Source organism: Dipteris shenzhenensis, chromosome 1 (assembly GCF_047967505.1).
Source record: "Dipteris shenzhenensis isolate YYH24624 ecotype China chromosome 1, Dip_SZ_1.0, whole genome shotgun sequence".
Lineage (NCBI taxonomy): Eukaryota > Viridiplantae > Streptophyta > Polypodiopsida > Gleicheniales > Dipteridaceae > Dipteris > Dipteris shenzhenensis.
The window spans coordinates 65,461,559-65,479,749 of record NC_141596.1 but is presented as its reverse complement, the minus strand read 5'-3'; positions in this window follow the sequence as shown (position 1 = coordinate 65,479,749).

The window sequence follows — 18,191 nt, the reverse complement described above, 5'->3', positions numbered from 1 at the left end:
TTCTCTCTCAGTGAATAGTTCTTGCTTGTAAGCTCTCAAAGTTCCTGTGAGGAGGTCGCTGTTATCCAAATGCTTACTGTGGTGTTTTTTAAGTTAGTTTCGCTTAATGCTAAAGGATCCATTGCAAATTGCTGGGTACGTATATTGTTAGAAAGTGTAAAATACGAATGAGTCTCTACTCTTCTGCATACTGTGAGTTGGTGTTTCCAATAGGAAAATACGTCAGCTAACTCAAAAGTCTCTCGGCACACTGAATTTCAGGAGTTCAAGCAAAGTGTTTATTATAATTGTAAGTGAAATCCATCCATTCTTTTCAATGTAGACAAAAAACTCTCAATGTTTTAGACCATTTGATCCTTGGAAGTCGTATTTGTACTCTATGTTGTTGATCAATGTATTTGTCAAAAACTTCATTTCATTGACTAATGGCGGCTTCCTAGTTTACTGCCTTACATAGGTACACATTCAAAGAACTCAACTGGAGTACATGTCCAGAAAGCTGCCTTGGATAAACACGCTTTCAACGGCAGTCATGTTCCAAGAATTCTCTAATATGACAAGGTTCTTCCTTGACATCGAATTTCTCTTATGTTAACAGTTTTGGTCTTCGAAATACATTTTTCTTTACATGTCTAACATATGATGGTTGAATGTAATGTTACAGTTTCATTGAACTTCAGCTGTGACCACAGTTTTTCCTTCTGAAAACCAGTTTCTTTGCATGTCAGAATTACCTGCGAGTTTCATTACAGTCAAAGGTTGTTTCTTTAAATCAGAAGTTACAGAAGTATGTATGCTGTGAACAATCAATTATGCAGATATATCATTGCATGAAGTATATTACATTCGAATAGTTCAGTGACAAATTTATGAAACCTAGAAGTTGTTGTGCAGTTGCATAATATCATTTTGTCCCTTTTTAAAAAATTTGTAAACAACTCAATGTTATTCCAGTGGAAGCTGCTTGTTTTCCAAACAGAACTTTACAAAGAAGTGTGACCCTCAAAACTTTTAAGTGTTGGAAAGAATCTTCTTTGAAATTTGCAAATGGATTCCAATTTCATGGCTGTTGACTTTGACATGCATTGTTATTTAAAGTTTCAGTTTCCAAGAAAGAAAATCATTTTCATCTGTGTTTCTTACATGCTTAACTATCATGTAACAACAGAAGCAATTAGAAGAACAATAGCTTCAAAGGTCAGGAAAATTGTTGAGATAAGAAATGAAATTGAAGAAGAATATGTTCAAAATTTTAAAGATAAAATGTTTTTTAATCTATACCCAACCATAAGAAACAAGGAAGAATATGTAATGCATTTAGAAAACTTGGAAGTTTGGCATCTCTCCTTTTGATTCTTTTATATATGAAATGACTATTTACACTTACAATTTACATATAGAATAGAAGTTTACGAAAAATGGGATAAAGACTACAAGAAGTGTGAGAATTGTAACATAGTTTGATAACCAATGACAGTCAATTACTCATTCAATGCCCAATCATGAACATTTACCCATATTCTTTTTGGGAAGAAATACTTCAACAAAAATAGAAAGATGCCACTTGCACAAATAATGAATTATTTTAAAGAGCATTCTTCTATCAAGATGTCCATTGCTACTATAAGACAAAAAACTTTATGACGTGAAAAGATATAGAAGATCAAGCTTCTAAATCTATTGAGCATTGCAATAAACAATAATAGTAGATCCCACTATTGAAATATCAACACTTCAAACATGTGGGAAGATTGGGGTTTGAAAATGCAAGCGGCAACGAAGAAGCAAAAGAGGAGAATAACTATGGAGGATAATGTAGTTTAAAAAAGGACACATATGGTTGGAGAATGTTTAAAATAATTATGAAATATCTTAAAGCAATTCAGGGCACATCTGCACATATTTGTCTTTCTAATATTCAAAAAAGCACTTGTTGAAAAAGAGAATTTTGATTGGATTGCGCGCAAGAGGGCATGCACTAGTCAAACATTAAAGCCTATGGAGCATAGAATTTGCATAGATTATAAAAATGCATTAAAACACAATACTCTATTGAAATTCTTCACTCCTACTCAAATAAGATTGATTGAATTGCTATTACCAAGTCAAAGAATTAACACACAATGGCCAATATGGTGTCAAGGGTAGTGTTGTTAACGCTCTGAGACACAAGTACATTGCAATATATATTGCCCTGTTTTTTGGATGATGAGGCATTACTAATAATTGGGATTTAAAAAAGTGAATGACTTTTGTCATTCATAAGGCCTACCCAAAAGGTCCCTAGAACAATAGTAGTAGAAGAGAGAGAGAGAGAGAGAGAGAAGGGGGCAGACCCAAAAAAAGGGGGAGTAAGTAGAGAAAAAAGGGGAGAAAAATGGGGATAGGCTCTTTAAAAACTCCACAAAATCAGCTAGATTTCAATTATAGAATTTAGCTTCTCAAAACGCAACACCTTCAGTTAGACGTACCTTAGGGTAGGCCAAAGAAAATAGAGTACAAGTTTGCATACCTTGTGCTCAACATATGCCCTTACATTCTTATGGAAGCATTACACTCATAAAAAGACCATTGTACATTAGTAATAGTGTATCTGTAAATAATGAATGGTACAATCAATGGCAGAAGAGTTTCATTCCATTCTGGCTCATGTGCCCCAATCGGCACTGCCACAAAGAAGTACTTGGCTGCTTGGTTATTGCAACAACATGATCAAACACCCCTGATACACGTAAGGGATACAACATTCCACACTTGGCACTTCGGGCCAAAACCATAGAGCCCTTCTGAATTTTCAACTTAAAAAGCCAAAAGTGGTCTGAAAACTAGCATCATTTAGCTGACCCATTGAAATGAGACTCGTGGTCAGCTTAGGCACATGTCTCACATTTTTCAAAACAAATGCAAACCCATTTGCAAAAGAAAACATTATGTCATCTACTCCCACTATGTCACACACATAGTTATTTCCAAGATGCACACAACCTGTCTTTCCACTGTCATAAGTGGAGAACCATTCCATATGGGGAGTAACATGGAATGAAGCACTAGAATCCCAAATTCCAATCTTGGGAATATGCATCATTCTCTAAGGGGAGTAACATGGAATGAAGCACTAGAAATCCCAAAATTGATATTTTTTAATTTGGCATTACTATTGTTTTCTTCTATGTTTGATAAGAGTTTGAGTATCAAGTGATAGCCTAGCAGCTCTCACTTATTTCTATTTTCTAAGATATTGTATGGGATTGAGAGGATGAGTGGAATGGATCATTGTTAAACCCATGTGTATGAATGATAAATACCTTGGTATGGGGTGAGAGCTATTTGTGTATGGGATATTATGGGGTTTTTAGAAAATAGGAAGAGTGAGTCATATAAAGAGGTGGGCTCATGTCCATATGTTCCAATAATATAAGAGAGATCACATGCCAAGCGTGTGGAAGGCATGTACATATACCCTTATCATACCCAACCTGATCTTCAGTATGCCATTTTCCAACTCATCAGGTACATAGTACGTAATGTTGGCAAGCAGTGAAGCGGGTCTTTCGATACTTGAAGGCCACATAACATTTGAGTTTACTCTATGGTTCAAAGGCCCCACTTGTTTTGCATGCATTTACCAACAGCGACTGGGCAGAATGTTATGACACTAGGGTGTCACAAAGTGGCAACTGCTTTATGCTTAGAGCTTCATGCATCCCTTGGTTCAGCAAGAAGCAACCTATAGTTGCCACATCCAATTGTGAAGCTCAGCACATAGCAACTTTCACAACTGTAAGAAACATTGAAAATTTTAAAAACCACCGTATAAAGGAGAATTATTGGGAAAATGGCCCAGCCAGTGAAGAAGACGAGGTTTAAAGAGGTACTTTGGTGCATAATTTGATCACTACAGAACAAGTCATTAATTATCAAGTGGAAGCTTAATTTGTAGCACCTAAAAATGAAATCTCCCACTAGGCCTCTTCCAAGATATCCCCATAAGGATTCGCATGCATAATGACTGGAGGATGGAGGATCCGTGCGCTTGGTATAGCCAGCGTGGATCTAGGCACTTCCCTCTTGGCTTAAAAATTTGGGAGATGCTTCTCTGCTCCTCACAGTATTATTTTTGTTCGGCATTGTTCGTATGAGTGTGGACTATTTTATGCCTTTCGCTTCTTATGTAGAGGTGGTCGAGAATGAAGGTTTACTTCTGTCTCTCAGTGAATAGTTCTTGCTTGTTAGCTCTCAAAGTTCCTGTGAGAAGGTCGCTATTATCCAAATGCTTACTGTGGTGTTGTTTAAGTTCATTTCTGTGGTAGTTTTATGAGCCGATTTGAGTTTTGTTTTCTTGTGCTATTGTTAAAGCATCCATTACAAATCACTACCTTCATCTGTTATTGGAATTTATAGAATAAACGGAAAAGGTCGTTGCCCTTTGAGGAGTGTAAGTTGGTGTTTCGAATAGGGAAGTAGCAGAACTGCGTTTCATGTCATGTGTTGTTGCAATAGTAGTGTGGCACTTCTATGTTTCTGTATTTCTTTTAGTAAGCTTAATGCTAAAGGATCCATTGCAAATTGTTGTGTACGTATATTGTAAGAAAGTATAAAATACGAATGAGTCTCTACTCTTTTGCATATTGTAAGTTGGTGTTTCCAATGGGAAAATATGTTAGCTAACTCAAAAGTCTCTCAGCACACTAAATTTCAGGAGTTCAACCAAAGCGTTTATTATAATTGTAAGTGAAATCCATCCATTCTTTTCAGTGTAGACAAAAAACTCTCAATGTTTTAGACCATTTGATCCTTGGAAGTTGTTTTTGTACTCTATGTTGGTGATCTATTTATTTGTCAAAAAGTTCATTTCATTAACTAATGGCAGCTTCCTAGTTTACTGCCTTATATAGGTACTCATTCAGAGAACTCAACTAGAATACTTGTCCAAAAAGCTACCTTGGATTAACATGCTTTCAACGGCAGTGATGTTACAAGAATTCTGTAATATGCCAAGGTTCTTCCTTGACATCGAATTTCTCTTATGTTGCAACAGTTTTGGTCTTCAAAATACACTTTTCTTTACATGTCTGACATATGATGGTTGAATGTGATGTTACAGTTTCATTGAACTTCAACTGTGACAACAGTTTTTGCTTCTGAAAACCAGTTTCTTTGCATGTCAAAATTACATGCGAGTTTCATTACATTCAAAGGTTGTTTCTTTAAATCAGAAGTTACAGAAATATGTATGCTGTGAACAATCAATTACGCAGATATATCATTGCATGAAGTATATTACATTCGAATAGTTCAGTGACAAATTTATGAAACCTCGAAGTTGCAGTGCAGTTGCATAATATCATTTTTTCCCTTTTTAAAAAATTTGTAAACAACTCAATGTTACATTCCAGTGGAAGCTGCTTGTTTTCCAAACAGAACTTTACAAAGAAGTGCGACCCTCAAACTTTTAAGTGTTGGAAAGATTCTACTTTGAAATTTGCAAATGGATTCCAATTTCATCGCTGCTGTCTCTGACATTCATTGTTATTTAAAGCTTCAGTTTCCAAGAAATAAAAGCATTTTCATCTGTGTTTCTTACATGCTTAACTATCATGTAACAACAGAAGTAATTAGAAGAACAATAGCTTCAAAGGTCAGGAAAATTGTTGAGATAAGAAATGGAATTGAAGAAGAATATGTTCAAAATTTTAAAGATAAAATGTTTTCTTATCTATACCCAACCATAAGAAACAAGGAAGAATATGTAATGCATTTAGAAAACTTAGGAGTTTGGCATCTCTCCTTTTGATTCTTTTATATATGAAATGAGTGTTTACACTTACAATTTACGTATAGAATAGAAGTTTACGAAAAATTGGATACAAACTACAAGAAGTATGAGAATTGTAACATAGTTAGGTAACCAATGACGAGTCAATAACTCATTCAATATCCAAACATGAACATTTACCCATATTCTTTTCGGGGAGAAATACTTCAACAAAAAAGAAAGATGCCACTTGCACAAATAATGAATTATTTTAAAGAGCATTCTTCCATCAAGATGTCCATTGCTACTATAAGACAAAAAACTTTATGACGTGAAAAGATATAGAAGATCAAGCTTCTAAATCTATTGAGCCAATAAACAATAATAGTAGATCCCACTATTGAAATATCAACACTTCCAAACATATGGGAAGATTGGGGTTTGAAAATGCAAGCGGCAACGAAGAAGCAAAAGAGGAGAATAACTATGGAGGATAATGTAATTCAAAAAAGGACACATATGGTTGGAGAATGTTCAAAATAGTTATGAAATATCTTAAAGCAATTCAGGGCACATCTGCACATATTTGCCTTTCTAATATTCAACAAAGCACTTGTTGAAAAAGAGAATTTTGATTGGATTGCAAGAAAGAGGGCATGCACTATTCAAACATTAAAGCCTATGGAGCATAGAATTTGCGTAGATTATAAAAATGCATTAAAACACAATACTCTATTGAAATTCTTCACTCCTACTGAAATAAGATTGATTGAATTGCTATTACCAAGTCAAAGAACTAACACACAATGGCCAATATGGTGTCAAGGGTAGTGTTGTTAACGCTCTCAGACACAAGTACATTGCAACATATATTGCCCCGTTTTTTGGATGATGAGGCATTACTAATAATTGGGATTTAAAAAAGTGAATGACTTTTGTCATTCATAAGGCCTACCCAAAAGGTCTCTAGAGCAACAGTAGTAGAAGAGAGGAAGGAAGAGGAGAGAGAGAGAGAGAGAGAGAGAGAGAGAGAGAGAGAGAGAGAGAGAGAGAGAGAGAGAGAGAGAGAGAGAGAAGGGGGCAGACCCAAAAAAAGGGGGAGTAAGGAGAGAAAAAAGGGGAGAAAAATGGGGATAGGCCTTTTAAAGACTCCACAAAATCAGCTAGATTCTAATTATAAAATTTAGCTTCTCAAAACGCAACACCTTCAGTTAGATGTACCTTATAGTAGGCCAAAGAAAATAGAGTACAAGTTTGTATACCTTGTGGTCAACATATGCCCTTACATTCTTATGGAAGCATTACACTCATAAAAAGACCATTGTACATTAGTAATAGTGTATCTGTAAATAATGAATGTTACAATCAATGGCATAAGAGTTTCATTCCATTCTGGCTCATGTGCCCCAATCGGCACTGCCACAAAGAAGTACTTGGCTACTTGGTTATTGCAACAACATGATCAAACACCCTTGATACATGTAAGGGATACAACATCCCACACTTGACACTCCGGGCCAAAACCATAGAGCCCTTCTGAATTTTCAACTTTAAAAGCCAAAAGTGGTCTGAAAACTAGCATCATCTAGCTGACCCATTGAAATGAGACTCGTGGTCAGCTTAGGCACATGTCTCACATTTTTTAAAACAAATGCAAACCCACCTGCAAAAGAAAACATTATGTCACCTACTCCCACTATGTCACATGCATAGTTATTTCCAAGATGCACACAACCTGTCTTTCCACTGTCATAAGTGGAGAACCATTCCATATGGGGACTAACATGGAATGAAGCACCAGAATCCCAAATTCCAATCTTGGGAATATGCATCATACTCTAAGGGGAGTAACATGGAATGAAGCACTAGAAATCCCAAAATTGATATTTTTTAATTTGGCATTGCTATTGTTTTCTTCTATGTTTGATAAGAGTTTGAGTATCAAGTGATAGCCTAGCAGCTCTCAGTTATTTCTATTTTCTAAGATATTGTATGGGATTGAGAGGATGAGTGGAATGGATCATTGTAAATACCATGTGTATGAATGATAAATACCTTGGTATGGGGTGAGAGTTATTTGTGTATGGGATATTATGGGGTTTTTAGAAAATAGGAAGACTGAATCATATAAAGAGGTGGGCTCATGTCCATGTGTTGCAATAATATAAGAGAGATCACATGCCAAGCGTGTGGAAGGCATGTACATATACCTTTGTCATACCCAGCCTTATCTTCAGTATGCCATTTTCCAACTCATCAGGTACATAGTACATAACGTTGGCAACCAATCAAGCGGGTCTTTCGATACTTGAAGGCCACATAACATTTGAGTTAAACACTCTATGGTTCAAAGGCCCCACTTGTTTGCATGCATTTACCTTCATCGACTGGGCAGGATGTTATGACACTAGGGTGTCACAAAGCGGCAACTGCTTTATGCTTAAAGCTTCATGCATCTCTTGATTCAATAAGAAGCAACCTACAGTTGCCACATCCAATTGTGAAGCTGAGCTTATAGCAACTTTCACTACTGTAAGAAACATTAAAAATATTAAAAGCCACCGTATAGAAGAGAATTATTGGAAAAATGGCATAGCCAATGAGGAAGACGAGGTTTAAAGAGGTACTTTGGTGCATAATTTGATCACTAGAAAACAAGTTATTAATTATCAAGTGGAAGCTTAATTTGTAGCACCTGAAAATCAAATCTCCCACTAGGCCTCTTCCAAGATATCCCCATTAGTATTCGCATGCATAATGACTGGAGGATGGAGGATGTGTGTGCTTGGTATAGTCAGTGTGGATCTAAGCACTTCCCTCTTGGCTTACAAATTTGGGGGATGCTTCTCTGCTCCTCACAGTATTATTTTTGTTTGGCATTGTTCGTACGAGTGTGGACTATTTTATGCCTTTCGCTTCTTATGTAGAGGTGGCCGAGAATGAAGGTTTACTTCTGTCTCTCAGTTAATAGTTCTTGGTTGTAAGCTCTCAAAGATCCTATGAGGAGGTCACTATTATCCAAATGCTTACTGTGGTGTTGCTTAAGTTACTTTCTGTGTTAGTTTTATGAGCCGATTTGCATTTTGTTTTCTTGTGCTATTGTTAAAGCATCCATTACAAATCGCTACCTTTGTCTGTTATTGGAATTAATAGAATAAATGGAAAAGGTCGTTGCCCTTTGAGGAGTGTAAGTTGGTGTTTCGAATAGGGAAGTAGCAGAACTGCGTTTCGTGTCATGTGCTGTTGCAATAGTAGTGTGGCACTTTTGTGTTTCTATAATTTTTTTAGTAAGCTTAATGCTAAAGGATCCATTGCAAATTGCTGTGTATGTATATTGTTAGAAAGTATAAAATACGAATGAGTCTCTACTCTTCTGCATACTGTGACTTGGTGTTTCCAATGGGAAAATACATCAGCTAACTCAAAAGTCTCGCGGCACACTGAATTTTAGTTCAAGCAAAGCGTTTATTATAATTGTAAGTGAAATCCATCCATTCTTTTCAGTGCAGACAAAAAACTCTCAATGTTTTAGACCATTTGATCCTTGGAAGTTGTTTTTGTACTCTATGTTGTTGATCAATGTATTTGTCAAAAAGTTCATTTCATTGACTAATGGCAGTTTCCTAGTTTACTACCTTATATAGGTACTCATTCAAAGAACTCAACTAGAATACATGTACAGAAAGCTTCCTTGGCTAAACACGCTTTCAACGGCAGTGATGTTCCAAGAATTCTATAATATGCCAAGGTTCTTCCTTGACATCGAATTTCTCTTATGTTGTGACAGTTTTGGTCTTCGAAATACACTTTTCTTTACATGTCTAATATATGATGGTTGAATGTGATGTGATAGTTTCATTGAACTTCAACTGTGACAACAACTTTTGCTTCTGAAAACCAGTTTTTTTGAATATCAAAAGTACATGCGAGTTTCATTACAGTCAAAGGTTGTTTCTTTAAATCAGAAGTTACAGAAATATCTATGTTGTGAACAATCAATTATGCAGATATATCATTGCATGAAGTATATTACATTTGAATAGTTCAGTGATAAATTTATGAAACCCCGAAGTTGTAGTGCAGTTGCATAATATCATTTTTTTCCTTTTTAAAAATTTTGTAAACAACTCAATATTATATTCCAGTGGAAGCTGCTTGTTTTCCAAATAGAACTTTACAACGAAGTGTGACCCTCAAACTTTTAAGTGTTGGAAAGATTCTTCTTTGAAATTTGCAAATGGATTCCAATTTCATCGTTGTTGACTCTGACATTCATTGTTATTTAAAGTTTCAGTTTCCAAGAAATAAAAGCATTTTCATCTGTATTTTTTACATGCTTAACTATCATGTAACAAAAGAAGCAATTAGAAGAATAATAGCTTCAAAGGTTAAGAAAATTGTTGAGATAAGAAATGGAATTGAAGAAGAATATGTTCAAAATTTTAAAGATAAAATGTTTTCTTATCTATACCCAACCGTAAGAAACAAGGAAGAAAATGTAATGCATTTAGAAAACTTAGGAGTTTGGCATCTCTCCTTTTGATTCTTTTATATATGAAATGAGTGTTTACACTTACAATTTATGTATAGAATAGAAGTTTACGAAAAATGGGATACAAACTACAAGAAGTATGAGAATTGTAACATAGTTAGGTAACCAATGACGAGTCAATTACTCATTCAATATCCAAACATGAACATTTACCCATATTCTCTTTAGGGAGAAATACTTCAACAAAATAGAAAGATGCCACTTGCACAAATAATGAATTATTTTAAAGAGCATTCTTCCATCAAGATGTCCATTGCTACTATAAGACAAAAAACTTTATGACGTGAAAAGATATAGAAGATGAAGCTTCGACATCTATTGAGCCAATAAATAATAATAGTAGATCCCATTATTGAAATATCAACACTTTAAACATATGGGAAGATTGGGGTTTGAAAATGCAAGCAGCAACGAAGAAGCAAAAGAGGAGAATAACTATGGAGGATAATGTAATTAAAAAAAGGACACATATGGTTGGAGAATGTTCAAAATAGTTATGAAATATCTTAAAGCAATTTAGGGCACAGCTGCACATATTTGCCTTTCTAATATTCAACAAAGCACTTGTTGAAAAAGAAAATTTTGATTGGACTGAGAGAAAGAGGGCATGCACTAGTCAAACATTAAAGCCTATGGAGCATAGAATTTGCATAGATTAGAAAAATGCATTAAAACACAATACTCCATTGAAATTCTTCACTCCTACTCAAATAAGATTGATTGAATTGCTATTACCAAGTCAAAGAACTAACACACAACGACCAATATGGTGTCAAGGGTAGTGTTGTTAATGCTCTCAGACACAAGTATATTGCAACATATATTGCCCCGTTTTTTGGATGATGAGGCATTACTAATAATTGGGATTTAAAAAAGTGAATGACTTTTGTCATTCATAAGGCCTACCCAAAAGGTCCCTAGAACAACAGTAGTAGAAGAGAGGAAGGAAGAGGAGAGAGAGAGAGAGAGAGAGAGAGAGAGAGAGAGAAGGGGGCAGGCCCAAAAAAAGGGGGAGTAAGTAGAGAAAAAAGGGGAGAAAAATGGGGATAGGCCCTTTAATAACTCCACAAAATCAGCTTGATTCCAATTATAAAATTTAGCTTCTCAAAACGCAACACCTTCAGTTAGACATACCTTATGGAAGGCCAAAGAAAATAGAGTATAAGTTTGCATACCTTGTGGTCAACATATGCCCTTACATTCTTATGGAAGCATTACACTCATAAAAAGACCATTGTACATTAGTAATAGTGTATCTGTAAATAATGAATGGTACAATCAACGACATAAGAGTTTCATTCCATTCTGGCTCATGTGCCCCAATCGGCACTGCCACAAAGAAGTACTTGGCTGATTGGTTATTGCAACAACATGATCAAACACCCCTGATACACGTAAGGGATACAACATCCCACACTTGGTACTTCGGGCCAAAACCATACAGCCCTTCTGAATTTTCAACTTTAAAAGCCAAAAGTGGTCTGAAAACCAGCATCATCTAGCTGACCCATTGAAATGAGACTCATGGTCAGCTTAGGCACATGTCTCACATTTTTTAAAACAAATGCAAACCCATCTACAAAGAAAACATTATGTCACCTACTCCCACTATGTCACACGCATAGTTATTTCCAAGATGCACATAACTTGCCTTTCCACTGTCATAAGTGGAGAACCATTCCATATGGGGAGTAACATGGAATGAAGCACCAGAATCCCAAAATCCAATCTTGGGAATATGCATCATTCTCTAAGGGGAGTAACATGGAATGAAGCACTAGAAATCCCAAAATTGATATTTTTTAATTTGGCATTGCTATTGTTTTCTTCTATGTTTGATAAGAGTTTGAGTATCAAGTGATAGCCTAGCGGCTCTCACTTATTTCTATTTTTTAAGATATTGTATGGGATTGAGAGGATGAGTGGAATGGATCATTGTAAATACCATGTATATGAATGATAAATACCTTGGTATGGGGTGAGAGTTATTTGTGTAGGGGATATTATGGGGTTTTTATCAAATAGGAAGAGTGAGTCATATAAAGAGGTGGGCTCATGTCCATGTGTTCCAATAATATAAGAGAGATCACATGCCAAGTGTGTGGAAGGCATGTACATATACCTTTGTCATACCCAGCCTGATCTTCAATATGCCATTTTCCAACTCATCAGGTACATAGTATGTAACGTGGGCAAGTAGTGAAGCGGGTCTTTGCTTGAAGGCCACATAACATTTGAGTTTACTCTATGGTTCAAAGGCCCCACTTGTTTTGCATGCATTTACCAATAGCGACTGGGCAGGATGTTATGACACTAGGGTGTCACAAAGCGGCAACTGCTTTATGCTTAGAGCTTCATGCATCTCTTGGTTCAGCAAGAAGTAACCTACAAATGCCACATCCAATTGTGAAGCTGAGCACATAGCAACTTTCACTACTCTAAAAAACATTAAAAATTTTAAAAACCACCATATAGAAGAGAATTATTGGAAAATTGGCCTAGCCAATGAAGAAGACGAGGTTTAAAGGGGTACTTTGGTGCATAATTTGATAACTACAGAACAAGTTATTAATCATCAAGTGGAAGCTTAATTTGTAGCACTGAAAATCAAATCTCCCACTAGGCCTCTTCCAAGATATCCCCATAAGTATTCGCATGCGTAATGACTGGAGGATGGAGGATGTGTGCGCTTGGTATAGCCAGCGTGGATCTAAGCACTTCCCTCTTGGCTTACAAATTTGGGGGATGCTTCTCTGCTCCTCACTGTATTATTTTTGTTTGGCATTGTTCGTACGAGTGTGGACTATTTTATGCCTTTCGCTTCTTATGTAGAGGTGGCCGAGAATGAAGGTTTACTTCTATCTGTTAGTGAATAGTTCTTGCTTGTAAGCTCTCAAAGTTACTGTGAGGAGGTCGTTGTTATCCAAATGCTTACTGTGGTGATGTTTCAGTTACTTTCTGTGTTAGTTTTATGAGCCGATTTGCATTTTGTTTTCTTGTGCTATTGTTAAAGCATCCATTACAAATCGCTACCTTCGTCTGTTATTGGAATTCATAGAATAAACGGAAAAGGTCATTGCCCTTTGAGGAGTAAGTTGGTGTTTCGAATAGGAAAGTAGGAGAACTGCGTTTCGTGTCATGTGCTGTTGCAATAGTAGTGTGGCACTTCTGTGTTTCTGTATTTTTTTTAGTAAGCTTAATGCTAAAGGATCCATTCCAAATTGATGTGGAGGTATATTGTTAGAAAGTATAAAATATGAATGAGTCTCTACTCTTCTGCATACTGTGAGTTGGTGTTTCCAATGGGAAAATACTTCAGCTAACTCAAAAGTCTCTCAACACACTGAATTTTAGGAGTTCAAGCAAAGCGTTTATTATAATTATAAGTGAAATCCATCCATTCTTTTCAGTGTAGACAAAAAACTCTCAATAATTTAGACCATTTGATCCTTGGAAGTTGTTTTTGTACTTTATGTTGTTGATCAATGTATTTGTCAAAAAGTTCATTTCATTGACTAATGGCAGCTTCCTAGTTTACTGCCTTATATAGGTACTCATTCAAAGAACTCAACTAGAATACATGTCCAGAAAGCTGCCTTGGATAAACATGCTTTCAACGGTAGTGATGTTCCAAGAATTCTGTAATATGCCAAGGTTCTTCCTTGACATCGAATTTCTGTTATGTTGCAACAGTTTTGGTCTTCAAAATACACTTTTCTTTACATGTCTAACATATGATGGTTGAATGTGATGTTACAGTTTCATTGAACTTCAACTATGACAACAGTTTTTGCTTCTGAAAACCAGTTTCTTTGCATGTCAAAATTACATGCGGGTTTCATTACAGTCAAAGGTTGTTTCTTTAAATTAGAAGTTACAGAAATATGTATGCTGTGAACAATCAATTATGCAGATATATCATTGCATGAAGTACATTACATTCGAATAGTTCAATGATTAATTTATGAAACCTCGAAGTTGCAGTGTAGTTGCATAATATCATTTTTTCCCTTTTTAAAAAATTTGTAAACAACTCAATGTTATATTCCAGTGGAAGCTGCTTGTTTTCCAAACAGAACTTTACAAAGAAGTGTGACCCTCAAACTTTTAAGTATTGGAAAGATTCTTCTTTGAAATTTAAAAATGGATTCCAATTTCATCGCTGGTGACCCTGACATTCATTGTTATTTAAAGTTTCCATTTCCAAGAAATAAAAGCATTTTCATCTGTGTTTCTTACATGCTTAACTATCATGTAACAACAGAAGCAATTAGAAGAACAATAGCTTCAAAGGTCAGGAAAATTGTTGAGATAAGAAATGGAATTGAAGAAGAATATGTTCAAAATTTTAAAAATAAAATTTTTTTAAATCTATACCTAACCATAGGAAACAAGGAAGAATATGTAATGCATTTAGAAAACTTGGGAGTTTGGCATCTCTCCTTTTGATTCTTTCCTATATGAAATGAGTGTTTACACTTACAATTTACGCATAGAATAGAAGTTTATGAAAAATGGGATAGAAACTACAAGAAGTATGAGAATTGTAACATAGTTAGGTAACCAATAACGAGTCAATTACTCATTCAATATCCACACATGAATATTTACCCATATTCTTTTTCAGGGAGAAATACTTCCACAAAATAGAAAGATGCCTCTTGCACAAATAATGAATTATTTTAAAGAGCATTCTTCCATCAAGATGTCCATTGCTACTATAAGACAAAAAACTTTATGATGTGAAAAGATATAGAAGATCAAGCTTCTAAATCTATTGAGGCAATAAACAATAATAGTAGATCCCACTATTGAAATATCAACACTTCAAACATATGGGAAGATTGGGGTTTGAAAATGCAAGCGGCAACGAAGAAGCAAAAGAGGAGAATAACTATGGAGGATAATGTAATTTAAAATTGGACAGATATGTTTGGAGAATGTTCAAAATAATTATGAAATATCTTAAAGCAATTCAGGGCACATCTACACATATTTGCCTTTCTAATATTCAACAAAGCACTTGTTGAAAAAGAAAATTTTGATTGGATTGTGAGCAAGAGGGCATGCATTAGTCAAACATTAAAGCCTATGGAGCATAGAATTTGCATAGATTATGCATTAAAACACAATACTCTATTGAAATTCTTCACTCCTACTCAAATAAGATTGATTGAATTGCTATTACCAAGTCAAAGAACTAACACACAATGGCCATTATGGTGTCAAGGGTAGTGTTGTTAACACTCTCAGTACATTGCAACATATATTGCCCCGTTTTTTGGATGATGAGGCATTACTAATAATTGGGATTTAAAAAAGTGAATGACTTTTGTCATTCATAAGGCCTACCCAAAAGGTCCCTAGAACAACAGTAGTAGAAGAGAGGAAGGAAGAGGAGAGAGAGAGAGAGAGAGAGAGAGAGAGAGAGAGAGAGAGAGAGAGAGAGAAGGGGGCAAACCCAAAAAAAGGGGGAGTAAGTAGAGAAAAAAGGGGAGAAAAATGGGGATAGGCCCTTTAATAACTCCACAAAATCAGCTAGATTCCAATTATAAAATTTAGCTTCTCAAAATGCAACACCTTCAGTTAGATGTACCTTATGGTAGGCCAAAGAAAATAGAGTACAAGTTTGCATACCTTGTGGTCATTATATGCCCTTACATTCTTATGGAAGTGTTACACTCATAAAAAGACCATTGTTCATTAGTAATAGTGTATCTGTAAATAATGAATGGTACAATCAACGGCATAAGAGTTTCATTCCATTCTGGCTCATGTGTCCCAATCAGCACTGCCTCAAAGAAGTACTTGGCTGCTTGGTTATTGCAACAACATGATCAAACACCCCTGATACACGTAAGGGATACAACATCCCACACTTGGCACTCCGGGCCAAAACCATACAGCCCTTCTGAATTTTCAACTTAAAAAGCCAAAAGTGGTCTGAAAACTAGCATCATCTAGCTGACCCATTGAAATGAGACTCATGGTCAGCTTAGGCACATGTCTCACATTTTTCAAAACAAATGCAAACCCATCTACAAAAGAAAACATTATGTCACCTACTCCCACTATGTCACACGCATAGTTATTTCCAAGATGCACACAACCTGTCTTTCCATTGTCATAAGTGGAGAACCATTCCATATGGGGAGTAACATGGAATGAAGCACCAGAATCCCAAATTCCAATCTTGGGAATATGCATCATTCTCTAAGGGGAGTAACATGGAATGAAGCACTAGAAATCCCAAAATTGATATTTTCTTATTTGGCATTGCTATTGTTTTCTTCTATGTTTGATAAGAGTTTGAGGATCAAGTGATAGCCTAGCGGCTCTCACTTATTTCTATTTTCTAAGATATTGTATGGGATTGAGAGGATGAGTGGAATGGATCATTGTAAATACCATGTGTATGAATGATTAATAGCTTGGTATGGTGTGAGAGTTATTTGTGTATGGGATATTATGGGGTTTTTAGAAAATAGGAAGCGTGAGTCATATAAAGAGGTGGGCTCATGTCCATGTGTTCCAATAATATAAACAAGTACATAGTACGTAACGTTGGCAAGCAGTGAAGCGGGACTTTCGATACTTGAAGGCCACACAACATTTGGGTTTACTCTATGGTTCAAAGGCCCCACTTGTTTTGCATGCATTTACCAACAGTGATTGGGCAGGATGTCATGACACTAGGGTGTTGCAAAGCAGCAACTGCTTTATGCTTAGAGCTTCATGCATCTCTTGGTTCAGCAAGAAGCAACCTATAGTTGCCACATCCAATTGTGAAGCTGAGTACATAGCAACTTTCACTACTGTAAGAAACATTAAAAGAATTAAAAACCACCATATAGAAGAGAATTATTAGAAGAATGGCCTAGCCAATGAAGAAGACGAGGTTTAAAGAGGTACTTTGGTGCATAATTTGATCACTACAAAACAAGTTATTAGTTATCAAGTGGAAGCTTAATTTGTAGCACCTAAAAATTAAATCTGCCACTAGGCCTTTTCCAAGGTAAACATATCAGAGAATTGAACTTCCAAACATTGTATTTTGGCTCTCCAAGAGCAATTGAAAATACAAAACTCACATGCTTGGCTATTATAAAGCGGGAGATAATGCACAAATCTTTGAAATTCTCTTAGAACATTCCAAACCTTTTTTTTTCAAGTCCATCAAAGTGCTAATACAATAAATCATGCAATCCATATGGGTGTGCTTAAGAAAATAAATCATGCAAAGCAAATCATTCTTACCAAAAGATCTAAAGAACGATACAAACATTGAAAGAATACTAAATCCGGAATAGGCTATAGGGACTTTGAGAGATTAAGAACTTCTCTAGATCATAAAGAGAAGCTTCGATGAAAGGAAGCATTCGCCATGATGTGACAATTGGGCCCACCAACATTCTTTGTTACTCTATCTTGTGCAGAACATATGTGGAAACCATTCTTGGCATGTCTTCAAAAGACATACAATGACAAGCCAGAACTAACAACACCAATAGACACAATTGAAGATATACGACACTAGTAAGAAAAAATCCTATAGTGTGTGCTAGGTATTACATGCATAAAACTTGCTTGCCTTGCTTGTGAAAGATCATAGCATAATAGGACACGTAATTGATTACTTTTTGGGAATTCATGAGCATGGAATTGTGTAAATAAAAAATGCATGTGACAAGAACTTCCTAAATGACAACATGAAAGATATCCAAACACATAAACACACTTCTACTTGCATAATCCATTCTTGTAATTCTAAGATTTGACCTGCATTGGATGTCGCAATGACACTTTTAATTTGATGCTCATTGAATTTCTAGTATGAGCTCATTATAGTATCGTGTGTCATTTTGATGGGTGCACAGTATAGTT